At 37.2% G+C, this 21,920-nt stretch overlaps 1 protein-coding gene across 1 annotated transcript in view; it reads right to left on the bottom strand.

Annotated features, from left to right (window-relative positions):
* The window catches only part of LOC129762532 (neurotrimin), a 946,497-nt gene that overhangs the window by 525,238 nt on the left and 399,339 nt on the right, over positions 1-21,920 (bottom strand). The gene's annotated exons all lie outside the window — the stretch shown is intronic.

The raw sequence follows: 21,920 nt of genomic DNA, 5'->3' as shown, positions 1-21,920 counted from the left end.
GACAGCAACATCCCAATTACGAGAACACTTGTAATACTAACCTCGAGCCGACCGCGAGTAATCGGTTACATTTTACTAACATAGATAATAAGAAAAACTGTCAAAATATTGAACTCCGGCCCCGTCAGGCTAACGCCATATGAGCCTTGATAAAAATATATATTTTGGAAAAAAAAAATATTTTTTTTTAAAACCCATCAATATGGGTATCAAATGAAAGGGTTTAACTAACAGAACAAAGGTGTTTATGAAAAATGCAAATCCAGCATGGCGAGCGTTACAAAATGGCAGACTACATTTCTTCTGAAAACCCCATCATATGGGTATCAGAGCACAGTTATTTATTATAAATCCAACTCCAAAATGACCAATTACTTTTTTCATGCAACTCCTGCATATGGGTATAGAATGAAATGATTTCCCTAATATAATACAGTTAATCATGAAAACATTCCATCCGAAACATTCTAAAAATGTTTGGGATATAAAACGGGGAGAAAACTGTCGTTATCGAAAACTGCTATACTCTCCCGACTGATAATTCGACATGATCAACATTATATGGATCAAGAAAAATCAGTTCTAATGATCATACAAAAGATTTGTAATTAAATGATTTCGGAACCGGGTGAAGTAATCGCTAGATCTTGAGTCAGACGAAGTAGTAGCCTAACCAATACTGCTAGATCCACGCTTCAAGCAGAAACGTTTTGGGGATAACAGAAAGTATAACTATGCACACCAGTCGTTGATAAGGACGCTAAAAATGACATCCATGGAATACACGTCTACGAAGCTACCACAAATCGTTAATGATGAAGCGCGGTCATCTGTATGGGAGAAGTTTGATGCATTGGTTGGGAATCTTCGGGATCCAAAAGCTGCTAGAACCACATTTGCTGACAATAAGTGACTCTTTGCTTTGGTAAAATGAAAGGAAATCTATCTCTCAGTGGCTCCACCATTATTTTTTTTTTGAAAACATTATGTATTCGGCGACTTCAGTACCATGTGAGCGATTTTTTTCGATAGCAGGATAAGTTGGCAATGAATAATGTAGTAGACTTTCATCAGATAACATTAAATAGATAATGTTTATAAATTGAAAAGTTGTAAGGGGTTGTATCTAGGACACGACCGCATATTTTCGGCGTAGAACTACGCAACTATATAATCCACTTGTTTACCACCTCGAATATTATTTTATAATGCATCTCAATTTTTGAAATTGATTATGTTCTTCGTTACAAATAAATTTGATGAACGAATTTGATTTTACGTTGTCAAATTGTCAAACGATCATTGTATTTTACATTTCCCTTTGAAATGATTGCACATCTCATGTTTACGTAGATCTCGAACCGCGATATCTCATTCACCTCTAGTATCTGAAATGACGATTTTACCAGGCTTCTCAGTTTGGAAGTATGTTTTTGGGGAAACATATTCCGGTCTGCACAAAAGTACTCAACACCAAAAACTACCCCCGACTTGCATGTATTTGCAAAGCGGATTTCCACAGGGTCATCGATTTTGAAGTCTGTGTTGGGGAAACCGTAAATCGGGCCAATCAAAACTTGGCAGTTAGGGCATTAAGATAACGCTTGACATTTTACAGTTATTCAATTGTTCATCCCATGAAAAGTAATGTTTTATTTTATTAATTATGATAGACGCGTAGAAATATTCCCTATCAATTGATGCAAACATCTTTCCGATCTGTTAAGAAATGTTCGAGTTTTCAGCATTCGAAATACGGGGAGGGTCAGCACACAAATCGGCAGAACAAATGTATGGGAAAAAAGGAAATTCTTCCAGTTTTCATGAATTTAAACCATTTAGAGATTAGCGAATTGTAATGTATAGCATATCAAACAAATCATGCAAAGCATGCTAATTCGTTCACAGTGGAAATAGTTATTAACGTTAACTTTATTTCATAAAAACGTGACCTGTTTTCTGATTTGGCATCCTTCCTGAAAGACGAAGTTCTACGTCAAAAAAAGTAAAGAAGATTATTGTGATGGAAATATATTAGAGAAAACCTTCAGTAATGTAATATTTGTACTATTCTCTGCACTGATTATTGTTTTAAACCTTATTTTTTACGTCTTCCATTCTTTACATATCAGAATAAACCAGTTCTTGAAAAGAGCCGGCGAGCCGCTTAAATGCGCCGGCTCTTTTCATTGAGCGCATGACTCTGAGCCGCTCACTGAAATGAACCGTTTTGCCCATCTCTAGTAGGAGTAGATATTTCTTCATTAAATTTTGCGTTTTAATATTTTCATTCAAACTGTTAGTTATATTATATTAACATATCGAGTTGTTCGATCATAACTTGTAATATTTTTTTTTTTTTGAATTGGCACTAGGAACCATTTCAACAATGTTTTCTCCAGGCATATCATTCGTTGAATGGTGAAATCAATAAAAACTATTTTTTTGGAGAAAACTTCCCTTCGAGAAAAGTAGCCTTCGAAGACTGCGAAACGCGTGTTTAAATGATGTATTGTTAAGTTTATTTCAAAACTAAAGGGTGTGTCACATCAAATTGCATCACGGAAAAAACGCTGTAGAAATTTAATTTTTAGGAATTATATCTTCAGCTTTCGCTTATAATCAGATAAGAGTGTATAGATCACGTTGGCCATGCTTCACTGTCAATTTTTCGTAAATTTGGAAAAATGTCGTCGAACGAAAAAGAGCGTCGTGAATTAATCCTGTGCACTCATTTCGAGAATCCGGAGTTGTCACATCGGGACATCGGTAAGATGCTGGGAATCGTCCAATCCACGGTCAGCAGAGTACTGAAACGATACTTCGAGAACCTAACCATCGACCGGAAGGTGAAGAACGGCAAAAATGGATGCTCCGTCAGTGAAAAAGATCACAAGCGCGTAGTTAAGCAGTTTAGACGTGATCCGAGAAGTTCGGTCCGGGATGTCCCCAATAAGCTGAATTTGTCAAGTTCATTCGTCCAGCGTACCAAGGAGCGGGAGGGCCTGCGTACATACAAGGTTCAGAAGGCTCCTAACCGCGACGAAAGACAAAACATGGTGGGGAAGACGCGAGCCCGGAAGCTGTACACCGAAATGCTGACGAAGCCGCATTGCCTGGTAATGGACGACGAAACCTACGTCAAAGCGGACTTTCGTCAGCTGCCGGGCCTGTTGTTCTTCTCCGCAGAGGACAAATTCAGCGTTCCGGAGGAGATTCGCATACAGAAACTATCCAAGTTTGCCAAAAAGTACATGGTGTGGCAAGCGATCTGCTCTTGCGGAAAGCGGAGCGCCCCCTTCGTGATGACCGGCACGGTAAACGGGCAGGTTTACCTTAAGGAGTGCCTACAGAAGCGCTTACTACCACTATTGAGGCAGCACGAGGGCCCGACCATCTTCTGGCCGGATCTCGCTTCGTGCCACTATTCAAAGGACGTGTTGGAGTGGTACGAAGCCAACGGGGTCACCTTCGTGCCAAAGGAAATGTACCCGCCCAACGCGCCGGAGCTTCGCCCAATAGAGAAATATTGGGCGATTATGAAGCAGGTCCTCCGGAAGAACCCAAAAGTTGTCAAATCGGAGGCGGACTTCAAGAGAAAATGGATATCTGTTCAAAAAAAACTACAACCTGACGTTGTACAGAACCTTATGGACGGGGTAAAGAGGAAGGTGCGAGCATGCGGGCTTGGGCTCGAAGTATGAATAAAAAGAAAATGCCAAAAGTTGTTTAATAGTTTATATTTTACTATCTAAAATTTTCAAAAGGATCGGTCTACTAGGCGAATTTCTACAGCGTTTTTTCCGTGATGCAATTTGATGTGACACACCCTTTATTATGAGTAATGCGAATTAATTGTGCGGATTTCTTTCGAGCTGTTTGGTTTGCTTGTTGCATTCCTTATATTTCGCTTTGGGAAACATTTCGGCAACATTTCAAAATATGCAATTCGCAACACATGACGTTCGAGAAAGAACTGAATTTGATAAGATTCTATTGATTTGCGAAATACGAGAAGTTGCTCGGTGTCATCGTTATAGGGATCGATTCAATTTGCACATTTGCGTTCAATTTACATAACAAGGACCAATATTTCCGATAGACAGTTCTTATTAGTGATGGAACGGATAGTAGTTTGACCGGATGCCGGATACTGGATATCGGGCAAGCTTCGTGGCCGGATGGTCGGGTATCCGGCAGTCGGATTTGCAGATATGAAACTGGGAGAAACGGTATGTGTGCATGAAGCAAATTAAGGTTTACATTTTAGGGAGTAATAAACGCATTTAAAAAAAAAAAATGAGTTATGAATAATTTTTCCGTATAAAATGAATACAGCGCGGACTAAATTATATACAGTCTCCGATTTCTTTTCACTGTATATAATGGAATCATGTATATAGTCGAGTCAAAAAAATAGTTTTTCTATTCGTTTTTTATGCATATATTTTTCGTTTATTGAAAATAAAAAAGAATTTAATTTTTGATTAATCCCCCTGAAGTCAGAAAACACCTTTCTCACATGAAATTTTTTTTTCAAGAATCTCTCAGAAGATGATAGATGATCATATTTGATGAATAAAATCTTTCTACGTGTGTTCGACTTTCAACAATGACTGAGTTATAGAACTTTTTGTTTTGTTTCTGACTCTGTTGCTTTAAACTGGCTCTACACTAAAAAGTACTCTATGTAAGCCAATTCTGTTGCCTTCATTTGAAGGATGAGACAATTTAGTACAGGATATAGTAGTGGAACATCTGAATTAGTGGATTTAAATAATATTTTGGAAGCGAGAATTGTAAAATTATTAATTTTAATGGTTACAAATTCATTTTATCCCGAAAATTAATATTAAACTTGATTGTTTCTATCAATTACATTAAAGCTCTCAAATCACTCTACAATTTGTTCTTTAACGCCCAACTTCTATATCGATATGAACTATTCCTGGTGAAAATTTAAGCAAAATCTTCAAAAATCGCGATTTTTACCCCCTGTACTTACAATAGCCACTTAGATTTCATTATAACGCTGAAAGGTTAATTTTTTTTCTTGAAATAAGCCATATTGGAATGATTTTTTTTTTCAAACTGTATATAATCGAATCGCATATAATCGAGTCCGACATGTATTCCCTAATACAGTATCAAATATCTGCAAGGAATATTGAACATATTTTGTTTTCTGTTAAGGATTTTCTATGGGGGTCTTCGTAGCCACTTCGTAGCCACGCGTTCGCTTACTAAGCGATCGATCGTGAGTTCAAACTCAGGGCCCTCAATTGACCATCTTTGTGTTGTTACAGAATAGCTACGTCCACGCAACCATCATCAGCGATGGAGACGATCCACGGTCGAAATAAGATCGATTCATCCATACAACTGCTCTGCTCCGCAAGAAACATCGGGCTGCTGTTCTATAAATAACCCAACAATGATCAAAAATGATCTACTGTCTTCGCTGTCCGGTCTGCTGAACAATGGAAGAACAGATAGAATACCCTTACGCCTAAATGGCTACTACAGTGTAATTTACCATAATGTGATGGAACAGAAAAACCTTACGCCTAAATTGCTACTTCTATTACTGTGTAATTTACAATTTATAGAATCATAAACATATGTACATGTACACGATTAAAACCCGGCTCTGTTACAGATAAAATGTTAATGAGCCTAAGAAATTAATAAATGGGATATAAAAAAAAGGATTTTCTATTACAATTATGAAATTTTCACTATTCTGCTCTCTATCTTAGCGCATTGTGATATGCAAGCGCACCAAGAGAGAGACTCGATGTTGTACGTCATCTCACATCGAGTGAGACTCGATGTTGAATGTCATAGGGTTAATACTAGTCGAGTAAGAGTAAGTACTACGAATCGTAATAAGCAAAGAACGTCAATCACTTATTTTCATTCAAGGCCAAAAAACTTGGAACTGTCTTCAGAGATGATAATCTGAGAGAAGGTACACTTACTACGCCTCAAATCAAGTTAAACGAAACAAAATATACGAAACGGAATTAAACCTAACAAGCTCGTAACACCTTTTTGGACAATTTCAACGAAGTGGCAAAAGGAAATAATAATTGGTTCCATTAAAAAAAATCCATTACTAACGAAATCGACTGTTATGGGAAATATTTGAATCGATCGCATTCACGTTCTATAGGTTTGGTGGTCATCAAACTCTAAGCAGTACTCCCGACTGGCAATGTTTGCTAGAAATTATCTTCCAGCTCTTTGAGTACTGTTTACAATGAAATACTGTTCGCTGAAATTGACATGGCGTACGTAGCAAAGCGTAATCGGTCAGTTAAATTTAAAGTAATAGTGTTAACGAACTGATGTTATGAGGTAATATTAACATAATTTCAAAATAAATATGATACATTATATGGAATACGAACACAACATAATGTTAACTGTTGTCTGTTCGGTAACTGGTGCAAGACTGAGCTTTAGGCAACCTCACTATTAAATGGTAGACTCTTTTTTAATTTACTTGTTTCCTTTGAAACGACTGGTGAATAGCTACAATTGTTTTCGTAGCGGTATTGATGTATTTAAATTGCATTTCGTTGCTACTTTTGTCTGATGAAGAGCTGTGGAGCAGAAATTTGGCAAACCAAAACGTTGGATTTATCGCGTTTAGATACAAGCATTATATAATCTCAATAAAACATAATTTTCTCTATTGTGATTGATGTGTTGAAATATTTCCAATATTTTGTTGAAAACATCTGCAATTTAGGGGGGCTCCGTAGCCACATTGGTTGCGCGTTCGCTTAGTAAGCGATCGATCATGAGTTCAAAACTCAGGGCCCTTAACTGACCATCTTTGTTTTGTGTTGTTACAGAATAGCTACGTCCACGCAACAATCATCAGCGATGGAGATCGATCCACGGTCGAAATAAGATCGATTCATCCATACAACTGCTCTGCTCTGCAAGACACATCGGGCTGCTGTTCTATAAATAACTCAACAATGATCAATCAACTGTCTCCGCTGTCCGGTGGTCCAACTTGATAATGGAAGAACAGAAAGAATACTCTTACGCCTAAATGGCTACTGTGTGAATGTACCATATGTAATGGTATAGAAGGAATACTGGCGAATGACAACTGTGTAATGTGCTAATTATAGATATGATAACCATGTGACATGTACACGATTAAAATTCGGCTCTGTTACATCTTAAAATGCTAATGAGCCTTAAATAAATAAATGGGATAAAAAAAAATTCCAATCTAACAAAAATGGTCGAGTTATAAGCGAACAGTTCCGGCCGAATAGTAGGTCACTATCAGGTATACGGCAGGATAGCAAATATTGGCCGGATAGAAAAAATATTTTCTGGAGTATTTTTCATTTATTTTTTTTAGTACCCTAGTACCAATACCAATAGTGACAATTATCATTACGAAAATATCTCACTTTTTCAAGCCTTTAGTACAGCCAAACTAGCTGAAAACATTTCATCTTTGGCAGAAATAATGCCATTTCGTGTGCTGGAGGGTCAAATGCGCAAATAATGAGCTGTTTTAAAAGCTTAAAAAAATGGTTTGTATGTATGCGAGCAGTCATCTCTTTCTGTTTTCTTTTCTCATTTCATTTGGGATTGTGCCAAAAAAAAAGGCCATACGACGTCAATGGGGATCGAACTAAGGCCGGCTGGAATGCAAAGCTATTTTACACGACCACGCTACCCATACAGCTGCCAGTGCTGTTATAAAGAAGCGTGATAATATTACACCTGATCATAACATGAAGTTGAAAAGTGTTCCTAAGAGAACAAAGAAGAACATGAACGAGAATATATCTTTCTCTGTCTGGGCCGTGTGTTTGGCAAACTATACGAAAAGCTTTCACATGCTTCCATTTAAGGTGAAGGTGGAAGCTAGCCACAAATGGCTGCCACAATGGCGCTCATTTCTTTCATCTCCCTCCCTCACCCCTCGCCAAAAAATCAATAATTTTACGAAACAGTGTGAAGAAAATGATCGTTTTTGCACACTTCCCATCAAGTAATATGAGCCAAACTCTAATCGATTACTCACAAGATATTAAATTTTCATCTGCTGTAGCACTGTATAATGAAAAACGTTGGAAAACTCGAGCTAGTGCTCTAAAAGTTAAATTTTCATGTTTCAATTTTCGGCAATGGTTTTGTTTGTATTGGTGAAAGCATCGTTATTTTTTCGACACTGATGCCAGACAACATTATCGAGACAGTTATAAAAACCACTCAATAAAATGTTATTCCTGAGTCAAAGCGTTTCATGTCATGAAAATCAGTAGAATAAAATTGTGTTGATATCAATACAATTATTATTTTTAAGTTTATAATGTAAGTTTTAGCAACTTTAACATTGGTTAAGAAAATTGTATTGTAGAGCTCGGAACACTGCCACGGCTGCCTATGCTTTCAGAAACAGTAAGCGGAAAAGTATTACATTCAATCAAAATACCTCGGCCAACGAAGAGAAGAGTTATATGATCAACGAAGGAAAATATTAAGGAATTATCAACATCGAGTTACTATGCGGGAGAACTTGTTAATACCAAAAGAGCCCCAATCTGCATGTGTTATAAATTTGCTCATGTTACGCTCGCGTATAATCAGAATTTTACTTCAGGTGCAAATGCACCTTCTATATATATTTATATTTGCAATTATTCATCGGAACATATCGTTCACACATTTTACTTTAGTATTGAATTGTTATTTTGTTTTTCAAATGAAAATTTAATATCTTGTGAGTAATCGATTAGAGTTTGGTTGATATTACTTGATGGGAAGTGTGCGAAAACGATCATTTTCCTCACACTGTTTCGCAAAATTATTGATTTTTGGGCGAGGAGTGAGGAAGATGAAAGAAATGAGCGCCATTGTGGCAGCTATTTGTGGCTAGCTTCCACCTTCTCCTTAAATGTGTGTCCTGTTTCGCTCGCTCATATTGGCTCTAGTATATATATATATCACTTGTATAATATATACACGTATTGGGGAGTAGAACATTTTCTGTTATTTTTCAGCTCATTTGATGTAATAAATCGGGATGACATAACATGTGCTAAAAATTAACTTTGGGTGTAGTATCAACTGGTCTGATTATTTTAATCTGGCGAATATTCTCAACCATTATTTTACAAGAATTCATGGACAATATTTTCATTTCAAATATAGAAAAAATCAGAACTTTGATCAGGGTATGTCATAATTATTAAAATAATCTCTAGAACATTCAACTACATAAAAGTGATGAAAATAGTGAAACAAGTATAAAAAGTATAAAAAAATATTTAGAATCACTGTCAATGGAAATTTCAATAAGTCCTCTGAATTTACATATGCTGAATTTAGCATACAACTATGGAACAATATATGAATGCAGGAATTTCAGATAGAAAAACACAAAATATAACCAATCCGTAGAAATTGTTTGTGAACTAATATTTTTCGTTAAACTTCTCAACTGGTCACAATGACAGAGATCATTATCTAACAAAAGCCATTGGCTTTTGTTTTCAGTCGATAGTTGATGATGTAACAGTTCGCCTGAAAAGTTTATAAGGTAACACAGTAAAACAATTTTTTTTTTGCAAAAAAAGTGCGAGTGCGATACAGCGATTACAGCGATCTTGCAACTTTTCGATACCATTTTTCTAGTACTCTTTCATTTTTTCCTCAAAATAGTCCTCAGCTTCGGTAATCACTTCATCGTCGGTCTTAAATTTCTTGCCAGCGAGCAATCTCTTCAGGTCAGAAAATATTCACTGGGGGCCAGATCTGGAGAATACACTGGATGTGAATTCAATTCGAAGCCCAATTCATGCAATTTTGCCATCGTTTTCATTGATTTGTGATTTTTCATTTTTTTTCACAATAACAAAAGTTGCTTCACTCTCAATGATGTAACTCACGAACCAATCGACCGATTGCTGTCAAATTTTTACACGTATCCAATTTTCATGTCAACTCGACTGGTGCTGCCACCACCATTTCAGATATCAGTGAGACGTTGCGAGTGTAAACACACGGATCTTTTAAGCAAGTTTTTTTTACTGAGAACGGACATAAAGGGTGTGTCACATCAAATTGCATCACGGAAAAAACGCTGTAGAAATTCGCCCAGTAGACCGATCCTTTTGAAAATTTTAGACAGTAAAATAAAAACTATTAAACAACTTTTGGCATTTTCTTTTTATTCATACTTCGAGTCCAAGCCCGTATGCTCGCACCTTCCTCTTTACCCCGTCCATAAGGTTCTGTACAACGTCAGGTTGTAGTTTTTTTTTGAACAGAAATCCATTTTCTCTTGAAGTCCGCCTCCGATTTGACCACTTTTGGGTTCTTCCGGAGGGCCTGCTTCATAATCGCCCAATATTTCCCTATTGGGCGAAGCTCCGGCGCGTTGGGCCGATTCATATCCTTTGGCACGAAGGTGACCCCGTTGGCTTCGTACCACTCCAACACGTCCTTTGAATAATGGCACGAAGCGAGATCCGGCCAGAAGATGGTCGAGCCCTCGTGCTGCTTCAATAGTGGTAGTAAGCGCTTCTGTAGGCACTCCTTAAGGTAAACCTACCCGTTTACCGTGCCGGTCATCACGAAGGGGGCGCTCCGCTTTCCGCAAGAACAGATCGCTTGCCACACCATGTACTTTTTGGCAAACTTGGATAGTTTCTGCTTGCGAATCTCCTCCGGAACGCTGAATTTGTCCTCTGCGGAGAAGAATAACAGGCCCGGCAGCTGACGAAAGTCCGCTTTGACGTAGGTTTCGTCGTCCATTACCAGGCAATGCGGCTTCGTCAGCATTTCGGTGTAAAGCTTCCGGGCTCGCGTCTTCCCCACCATGTTTTGTCTTTCGTCGTGGTTAGGAACCTTCTGAACCTTGTATGTACGCAGGCCCTCCCGCTGCTTGGTCCGCTGGACGAATGAACTTGACAAATTCAGCTTATTGGCGACATCCCGGACCGAACTTCTCGGATCACGTCTAAACTGCTTAACTACGCGCTTGTGATCTTTTTCACTGACGGAGCATCCATATTTGCCGTTCTTCACCTTCCGGTCGATGGTTAGGTTCTCGAAGTATCGTTTTAGTACTCTGCTGACCGTGGATTGGACGATTCCCAGCATCTTACCGATGTCCCGATGTGACAACTCCGGATTCTCGAAATGAGTGCACAGGATTAATTCACGACGCTCTTTTTCGTTCGACGACATTTTTCCAAATTTACGAAAAATTGACAGTGAAGCATGGCCAACGTGATCTATACACTCTTATCTGATTATAAGCGAAAGCTGAAGATATAATTCCTAAAAATTAAATTTCTACAGCGTTTTTTCCGTGATGCAATTTGATGTGACACATCCTTTAGTCAGGGTGTATTAGTTTCGCGTTGAGTTCATTGTGAAAGGTTTCTTTTCCGGTGTTTATCCAGGACACACAACCTTGTAAACTATGGCGTGAAGCGTAGAGAAAGGAAGATAAATCCGTTCTTGTGTTGAACCCAAGAAGCTGGAAAAAATCAACCGTGATGGTTGGTTTTCCCCCGGGACAGACACAAAGCCCAGACACCTTCGTGGAAAGCTTTGACCGTGGCTGGCGTACATTACAAAGTGGCTGTGGAAAGATGCTTGATTTTTAACGACAATAGTGATTTTTAAAGATTTTCATTTACTAGGAATGAATTGAATGATACACTCCGGATAAGTGTATTCGACCCATATTGAAGTCATCCGAAACCCTTGCAAACGATGTCAGTCAGACGAAAGTTGAGTCTTGAGCAAGAAGAATGTTCATAAAAATATTTGAAAGTTTTATTTAAAAAAACAGCCTCTTCTACTCTAATCTTCCCCAGACAGTTCACAAATGAAAGACAAAATGAATCATTCGCGTTAGATTGTTAGGTCGATTACTTTCTCTGGGTCTGGCAATAGACGGGGATGACATAAACACATTGTGCAAATCAAGGATGTAGTGCTCATGAACACACTCGACTGCTTCTGACGACCGCCAATTGCTTCCCCGACAAATGAGCCTCATCTACATTCTAATTATATTCTCGTTGGTGTTGGCAAGGGAACGATGTCCGACAGAAATAGTTGGTGATGACGTGAAGAATGAGACAAAACAAGCTGCAGCAGTTTGCCCAAGGAAGGTCGAATCGGAAGCAGTAAACGGTTCGCCCATAGCTATCCGGCATATTTTCTCGAGATGTCTTAATCTATGTTAATTCTCCTGGCAGTGAAAGAAAGAGGCTTTTTTCTTCGTTACATTGGGGAAATCGCCAGAGCAAACACCCAAAAGTTGCCGCTATTCGGGTCGGTTTCGGAGAAAAATGTTTCAAATTCCGAGCGTTTTTGTATTTCAATCAAACGGAAAAGTTTAACATTTGTAGCGTTAGCAATTTTCTGCAATGGATCGCCTCTGAGGAAAGCATAATCACAGAGGGAAAAAACAACATTCCGGCATTTTGCCGGATGCGGCCGTTTAACATGTATTCGGAAACGGAATAAGGCCTTTATAATGTTACAGATATTCAGTTAGTTCCCGCCTTGTGATATCTCGCCATGATTGCTTCAAAGCGTATTTAATTTCATAAATTGATTTTATTTTATGGTGACATACAATATTTAATTTAACATTTATTCTATTCACAAGGCTTATTACTATAGCATTGCTATTTGAATTTTATTTTTTTAACAATATACAGGCTCTTTCAGATTAAACGCTCACCCAACAAATTTGAATAACTTCTACAAAAGTGAACTGATTTTTATTTTAAAAAAACGAAAATAAAGCTTATTTTAGGACATTTTCGATGTGACCACTCCTTTTTTCGATAACGCGTTTTAAACGGTGAGCAAAATTCTTCATGCACAACACTAACATTACGACTTCGATGCTGTTGAAAATCCGAGTTTTTCCGAGTTCCTCTAAATGTTGTAGACTATTAACATTGCTCGAGTAATACGATTTCACTAAAAATACACGTTCTTGTAAATTGTATATCTTGACACTAAAAACCATCCGATCAGACTAAACGAGTAGCCGAATGTTATCGTCCCGAAGTAGGGGAATGCAGTAGGACTGGGCGGTCTTGGATCGATTTTCAGAAAATCGATTTTTTCCATTTCGATTTCCGATTTTTTGGATCGATTATTTGCACCCGAAAAATTCGTAAAGATCGATCTTTTTCTTTAGATTTTTTCGATCTTGATGTTTTATTAATGTACATCGATTATAATCTCATCTCCTGACAAATTTTATGAACATAATGTCAACATTTGGATAGCTTTCGAGGATGTCAAATTAGTGATAGTGAATAGGATTGAGCTATCTCGGATCGATACTTGGAAGATCGATCTTTTTCTCTCCGATTTACGCTTTCTCGGATCGATTCTTTCTACTCCAAAGAAAATTGCGAAAATCGATCTTTTTTTGCTATCTTTCCGATCTTTTTGGCCGTGGATTTTTTTTTGTAAATTTGTTTTTTTTGGGATCCTCATTGATTCACACCAAAATCCACAAATTTCATAAACATTGGATCCTTTCCAAGGTTGTCAAATTAGTGGTCGTAAATTTAGGAGAAGCAGTTTTGTAAGTTGTTTTGTAAGCAGTAAGGACATCACAAAACAAGTGGTCACAAGTTCTATTTACACCATCATATTCACTAGGCTGACAGTGAAAATTGTGACAAGATGGGGTGGTGACATGTCCAGCTGAGTCGTTCTTTTCTAGAACTGGGACTACTGCAAAATTTCGACTAAATACCAGGCGTATGATACGGATTCAACGGGATTATTGTTAGCAGAGTTCTGGATGAACATCAGTTGTTGAATTCCTGATAATAATTTTCAATTAATTTATTTGATTCAATAATTTCATGATTCAAGATGAATGCTCTGGAAAATACATTGTTTCTGGGCTTTCAAGTTTTTTGTTACTTTCATTCTGAGGATCAAACTGAAATGCTTTGAATAAAAATGTGGAATGTTTATTTCATGTTTAAAGAAAGGCAATACTTATATAGAACGAGTAAATAAATTGGAAAAAAGGCATTCGATTTTTTAAAGATCGATTCAGCAAAAATCGATTCTTTGATACCGATTTACCCAGTGAATCGATACCTGCGCCGTTTAAAAAATCGATCCATCAAGATCGATCTTTTTCCAAAGATCGCCCAATCCTAGAATGCAGTGCTACCATCGATGTAGCGAACAAAAAAAATATAAGGAGTTATTCGATTTTTTTTGCGTGAGCGTTCAATCTGAAAGACTCTGTATTACTCATTCCATATGTAAAATGTATTAGTGAGTCGATTTTTACGCCGTTTTCATGGAGGTTGCCTAGAATGTTGTACAGGGGGCTGTCCACATACCACATGGACAGGAAAAGTACAACTTTGGATACCGTCCTCCTCCTCCTCCTCCTCCTCCGTGGACAAACGTGAACATTTTTGGAGAAAATATCAATAGAATAATTTAATCACGGGTAGATTCCAATTCAAGTTTATTTCTGTTTTCAACAGAAAAAAATGTAAAAATGTTTGTTAATGAACAAATGCGGTTTGTTCTTAGTTCGTTGTCTTTTTTCTCCAAACCAAAATTATACGGAAATCGTATAAGGCGTTCTTTGGTTTCTACCGAATTCCTTTTACGTTGCTAGCGATGCCTAGCGGTAATCGAACCAAGGCCGGCTGGAATGCAATTTACGTGAATACTAGTATGGGAAAAACTCGACCTTAAAATTTCAGAAAGTTACCCTATACAAAATGTTCACCACCTCGAAAAAACACCCTATGCAAAATTTCAGCTCAATCAGACTTAAGGGAGAGTGGCGCAAAGTGGTCAAAGTTTGAGTTCTTTGAAAATCGAAAAATCACCCAAGGGGGGAAATCGGAGTTTTACAAAAAAAAATTTGGGTGTCAAATGTCTTAAAGTGGCATGAAACGTCGAGATCTAGTGGCATCCCGAAATTTTTTTTTGTCAAAAATCAGCACTCTGGGACTTAGTATTTTTTCGTTCATTTACTGGTGTCGCGAACGTAAAAATTTGAGTTTTTTGAAAACCGAAAAATCACCGGAAATCGGGGTTTAAAAAAATATTTTTTTTTCAAATATCGATTTTTCAGGTGGAAAAACTGCTAAGTGCGAAAAAACATTTTTTTTGACAAAAAAAAAATTCGAGATAACTGTAAATCTCGAGGAGTAATGCAGTTTTATGACATTTGGTATCAATTTTTTTAAACCTCGATTTTCGGTGATTTTTTCAAGAAAACTCGAATTTTACCGTTTGTGACACAAGTAAATGAAGTCCGAATGAGCGAATATTTTGCGTAGGGTATATCATCGTGCAAATCAACATTTCGTAGCAAGTTCCGAATGAAAAATCGAAATATCTATTTTTATTGGCACCCAAAACCATACTTTTCATTTCGTATTCCGAAAAAAACTAAATCCCAGAGTGTCGATTTTTGACAAAAAAAAAAAGCTTTCGAGATGACACTAAATCTCGACGTTTCATGCAACTTTAAGACATTTGACATCAAAAAACATTTTTCGGAAACCCCGATTTCCTTTACTCCCCCCTTGGGTGATTTTTCGATTTTCAAAAAACTCAAACTTTGACCACTTTGCGCCACTTTTCGAGGTGGTGAACATTTTTTATGGGGTAACTTTTTGAAATTCGAGATGACCATTTTCATAGCCACTGGTGCTGTTGCATAAAGGTATGATAGTATTACACCTCATTATAAAATGAAGTTGGAAAGTGTTTTCCAAGAGTGAAAAGGAGCGCACAAACGTGATTCTATACCCTTTTCGGTCTGGGCCGTGTATGAGGCAAAGTAAGCGAAATGGTTTAGTGTGTGCTTATTTGCAATGTGTCTCTTGTTTCGCTCCCACATATTGCTCTTATAGTGCCATAGCAATATCTAAGTATATCTAAAAAACATCCCATGCCAAACCGATATAGTGGTTCTCAGATTTTCGTCAAAAGTGGAAATTCTGTTCTTTATCGCAAAACATTAGACCCGTATGTTTTTTTATTTTTTTCATTAGGGTGCCCATTTCCATTTTAGGGTGGTCCAAAAAATTCATTTTTTTTCTTTATCTCAAATATGACTTTTTTAGAAAATTCATAACTTTTTAACTACTAAACCGATTCAGATTATCGATATATCAAATTAAAGCCAAAATAAAGCAAAGCTAATCTTTTCCTTAAAAAAAATATACTTTAAAAAAAATTGTTTTCGTAATTATTTCTTGTATTTGTTTTTGTTGTTTTCATGGCTTTGGACTAGAGTGCGCTATATTTTTTCTTGAAAGCTGAGCAATTTTTACATAACATATCCAAAAATCAGAGATGTGATTTTTTTCGCCATGAAAACAACAAAAAAAAGTTACAGGGGGGTTGTGTCCGGGACACGACCGCTAGTTGACGTAGGATTCCGTTAGGCTATCGGTTGATTTTGGATATGTTTGGATAATTACATCGTTAAACTCTTTGATAATGATTTGGTGACCCTGAAAAGGGCCGTTTTGTTTGGTTGTTGTTATGTATGGATGAAATAAAGAAAAAAAACTCACTAATACAATATAAAATAATTTCCAATACCGAACACAATTATCAACTTTTTTCACCAGTAAAAACATGTTACTTTAATAGAGAGAAAACATAATTGAATTGGAAAAGGTAATTTTCTTTTATGACTTTTACTTTCTGAGTGTTTAATCAACCCAATGCGAATTTTTATTGAACTAACAAAACCTAATACTACATGTAGAGCATATGGGAAATCACTTTTTCTAACATTGTGCTAAATTGTTCGCAATACACGATCGGTCATTGATATGAAATTCAATGAAACAGCAAATACTAAAGTTCCAAATTTAAATTTTATTTACTAGAATTAGTCGTATCACTCAGCTTACTTGCAATATATAAATGCCCCCGACTTGCATATATTTGCAATGCTGATTTCCCCTGGGCACCTTAGTTTTGATGTCTCTGTTAGGGAATACATTTCGGTAGGAACAAAAGCTTCCCCTACTTTCATGTAATTGCAATGCCTATTTCCCCCAGGCAGCTTGGTTTTGATATCTCTGTTAGGGAATACATTTCGGTAGGAACTAAAGCTTTCCCTACTTTCATGTATTTGCAATGCCGATTTCCCCCAGGCAGCTTGGTTTTGATGTCTCTGTTAGGGACCCGCCGCATGTGTCGTCAATATCGACCAATCAGAAGTGGGTATTTCCGTTAGGATAGTGGTTGAGATTTTTTAATTGTTCGATAGTTAGTATCATCACATATATTATTTTCTTCAATATAAAAAATTGTTATGGAGTGCCGAAATCGATTGACGCAAAAATTTCATCAATCCATCATGAAATGACTGAGTAATAAGCGTTTGAAATTGGATAATTTTCACGATGTGCTCGATTTTCGATTTTCAATTTGTACCCCAATATGTTCCCGAAAGACGTAATCCTACGTCAAAACAAATACAATCAATAACTACGAAAACAAAATCCGAATTGCCGACAAGTGTAATAGATTTTCAGAAAAAAAACAAAAAGAAATTAACTTTAGTTTGATATATCGATCATCTGTTGTTCAAAAGTAGTTCAAATGTTATGAATTTTGAATGGATATGTATTCAACATTTGGGATCCAGAGCACCATTGAAAAATTGTAAGGGGTTGTATCTAGGACACGACCGCATATTTTCGACGTAGAACAACGCAATTAAAATATGCAATCCACTTGTTTACCTCTTCGAATATTCTTTTAGAATGCATCGAAATTTTTGTAATAGATTATGTTCTTCGTTACAAATAAATTCAATGAACGTCCTTTTACGTTTGATATGATGCCTAGGACTACCAAAATATGTGAACGGAAGAATTGTCAAACGATCATTGTATACTACATTTTCCTCTGAAATTATTGCACATCTCATGTTCACGTAGTTCTCGAACCGCGAAAGTTCATTCACCTACAGTATCTGAAAGGACGTGTCAGGGAAACACAGCTCGGTGGGAAAAAAAATACCCCGACTTGCATGTATATTTGCAGAGCGGATTTCCACAGGCACATCGAATTTGAAGTCTGTGTTGGGGAAACCGTGAATCGGGCCAATCAAAACTTGGTAGTTAGAGCGTTTAGATAACGCTTGACATTTTACAGTTATTCAATTGTTCATCTAATGAAAAATAATATTTCATTAGTTGTGATAAACGCGTAGAAATATTTCCTATCAATTGATGCAAACATCTTTCCGATCTGTTAAGAAATGTTCGAGTTAGAAGCATTCTAAATACGGGTAGGGTTAGCACACAAATCTTCAGAAAAAATGTATAGCAAAAAGGAAGTTCTTCCAGTTTTCATGAATTTAAACCGTTTAGAGATTAGCGAATTGTAATGTATAGCATATCAAACAAATCTTAGAGAATTTCCGATTCGAATGGTATGCAAATCATGAGAATTCGTTAACAGTGAAAATAGTTATTAACGTTAACTTTATTACATAAAAACGTGACCTGTTTTCTGATTTGGCACCCTACCTGAAAGACGTAGTTCTACGTCAAAAATAAATTTAATTTAATAAATATAACAAGAAATGACGCTTAATGTTTGCTATAGAGTGATGCTGGGGAGTTTTCAGTGATTTCACGCGTTATCACGAAGAAATCACGAATATATGAACAAACCTAGCTTAAGTGTTCAACATTTGGCGAGTTACCCTATAATTCGAAATTTCTCAAATCCTTTTAAATTGATTGTAACACTGAAAACTGTTTAAATTGTTTTCAATCATAAAACGAAACAAAAACATCCACTAAATTTATTATAACATGTTTTGATTCAGCAATCTCATCGATAGGATCAACTCAAAAACATATACAAAACCAGATTCCAATCTAGCAGTGAGCTTCCTTTCCGCAGAAACCGAGGAACCTACCGGCCTCCTCCTCCAACACTTGACAAATCCGTTCTGCCCGTGACAACTTTACGAAAGAGGATGCCCAGAAGGGTAAAGTGTCTGCACTCCATTCGGCGAACCCCTTTCGCCGGTTGTTTGCATTAAATCGTTAGACCCGCTCTCACTTTTACAATCCTTCCGTCCTCTCATACATATGCACAGACCGGAGAGTCCGCTTATTTATAGGCCATCGGCTTATCAAGATCCGGCAGTTTGTATTTATTCAAATAAACATCGTTCCCCAATCCTCTCGTCCTGGGAAAGCAAACGAATCTCTGTCGAGGCTTTACCGTATGCAGTATTTTTGTTTTGCCTTTCCTCAAGTTTGTTCCGCACACCATTGCCACTGGATTTTTACCCTTTCTCACTTTGACTTAAGGCTTATCTACGGAGTCATTAAAATGTTGCCAGTGGAAAATTGCACCGCCCAGGAAGGGTATGGGATGGAAATCACCACTTCCGGGGACAACAGACGAGAGACAACAACCGCAGGCAGGGTAGTGCTAATTTAGTCATGCAGTGAGTGGCGTTGAGGTTATTTGTGTTTTAAAGCTATAAGTTCAACCTGCTAGATACTTCATATGCTATCCTAAATTTACCTACGACCGATTTCCACTCAAAATGAAAACGCTTCCGACCACATACCTGAAAATAAAAGAGAAATACGTTATTCATATGCACACTAATGGATATTGCATTTATTAATATAAATCGAAATATTCGGCAAATGTCCCCCGTGAAAAAGTAAATCCTTGTGCTTCCGAATATTTGTACATCCGACAGAAAATAATTCGTGTCAACATGACCCTAAATTGCACATACCATTTGAACCGCATTGCCCCATTTCAACAGTAGTAGTACCCAATCTTCAAACACGAGATAATGAAAAACCCCTTCCTCCCAGTGAGACACACACAAGAAACCACCATAATTGCAATTTCCGGATCAGAGAAAAAACCGATTAAAATCTCGTCCAAATAAAAAGATCACCCCATCAATCATAGTTTATCCCGTTCAGCGTCACGTTGTTCATTTTTTTTTCACCACCCTCGTTGTGTGTGGGTGTGCGTGGTGGTTTGGTTGTATCGTCATAAGCCATTGCGGAGTTGACCTGACATACATCATCAATGGGCCGAAACAATCATCCCTGACCCTGCCTCCGTCGGCTTCACCATGTCCACTATTCGGATGTCCACTGCTAACATATGTGTACTGAGTGAAATTAAACATCAATTTTATCGATGCTTGTTTGTGAATGGGAACAAGCAGTAAAAAAAAGTATCTGCTCAATAAATAAATCACAACTCGATTGTGTACTTTGGTATTCATAGCTTGGGATAAAATTAGATGTCCTCAAATGTCCGGGGAATTCACGGGAAAAGTTGCCAAACACTCAAATTGAATTGTTTAACAAAATGACCATGCATATTTTTAATTGAATTTTGAGTGACGTTTATAGCTTTTCGATAGCAAACGAATCCTTTCGACGGATTTCACGTTTGCCAACAAATTGGTACAATAGATGTTAAGGTTAGAGACCAGAATCGCTGCTAATTTTTAGGGCAGCGCTTCTAATGATCGTTATCGAACGTTCCGATACCAATCTGTTTCGCAGATGTTGCTTTTTTCATTACTGAAAGTTTCGATTTATGGTTTTCGAAAATATATAAAAAATATTATCAAATTCCCAAACGTTTCCGTGGACTGAAAACAGTTGTTGCGAATTGTAACAAATATTCACACCATACGAATGGAAATGTTACTAGTACGGAAGTTTCCGAATCTATGACGAAATCTTTACTCCACAGACCAATACAGTCATTCCATGTAAAACCGATATAATGATTCTCAGATTTTCGTGAAAAATTGTTCTTATTCGGAAAATGTTAGACCCGTATTAATTTTAATTGACGATTGAATTCACTATACCAGCGATTGAATTCACTATACCAGCGATACACAGTGGTTTTTGATGGAGCTTCATCGCCAAAAGTCAAATTAAGTTGATTGACGCACTCTTGTTGTGATAATCCACGTCGAAAGTCCTAAAAAATAATCGTACGAAAATGTTCACGATTCAGTTCCATTTTTTTGCCGAGACCAAACTTACAACTAAATATAAAATAAACAAATAGCGTCCGTATGACAAAATGCTCTAAGTACGTATATCGTCAAAAATGTCAAACTTTACGATGGAACCGTCAGATGGACTCACATGACATCAGTGTTGCCAATTCTCGAAATATAAATAGTGACCCTCGTAAGTGTGACCATTTTCAATTTCTTCCTATTTTTCCAAAAATGACTTTGTTTTTAAATTCATAACTTGAACTATTCTTTATGGGGGGTCTTCGTAACCACATTGGTTGCGCGTTCGCTTAGTAAGCGATCGATCGTGAGTTCAAGACTCAGGGCCCTCAATTGATGACCACCTTTGTGTTGTTATAGAATATCAGGTCCACGCAACAATCATCAGCGATGGAGATCGATTCACGGTCGAATGAAGGTCGATTCATCCTCACAACTGCTCTGCAAGAACCATCGAGCTGTTGTGCTATAAATAACACATCAATGATCAATCAACTGTCCCCGCTGTCCACTGAACAATGGAAGAACAGAAGGAATACTCTTACGCCTAAATGGCTACAGTGTAATGTGCTATTTTATAGATACGAAAAACATGCGGCATGTACACGATTAAAGTCCGGCTCTGTTACAGCTAAAATACTAATGAGCCTAAATAAATAAACAAATGAAAGAAAAAAAAGGTATTCTTTATTTCATGTATCAATACTCACCACAATTTCTAATTCTCGACTACCATGTTTTACGTAGAGACTTGAATCAACTGCGATGATTGCTTCCGTATCTCGTAAATTAATTAAATTGGATTTAGTTAATACATCCTTCCGTGACTATA

Source organism: Toxorhynchites rutilus, chromosome 1, assembly GCF_029784135.1.
Source record: "Toxorhynchites rutilus septentrionalis strain SRP chromosome 1, ASM2978413v1, whole genome shotgun sequence".
In the NCBI taxonomy this organism is placed as follows: Eukaryota; Metazoa; Arthropoda; class Insecta; order Diptera; family Culicidae; genus Toxorhynchites; species Toxorhynchites rutilus.
The sequence above is the reverse complement of the archived record's forward strand: the minus strand, read 5'-3'. Positions and strand labels throughout refer to the sequence as shown.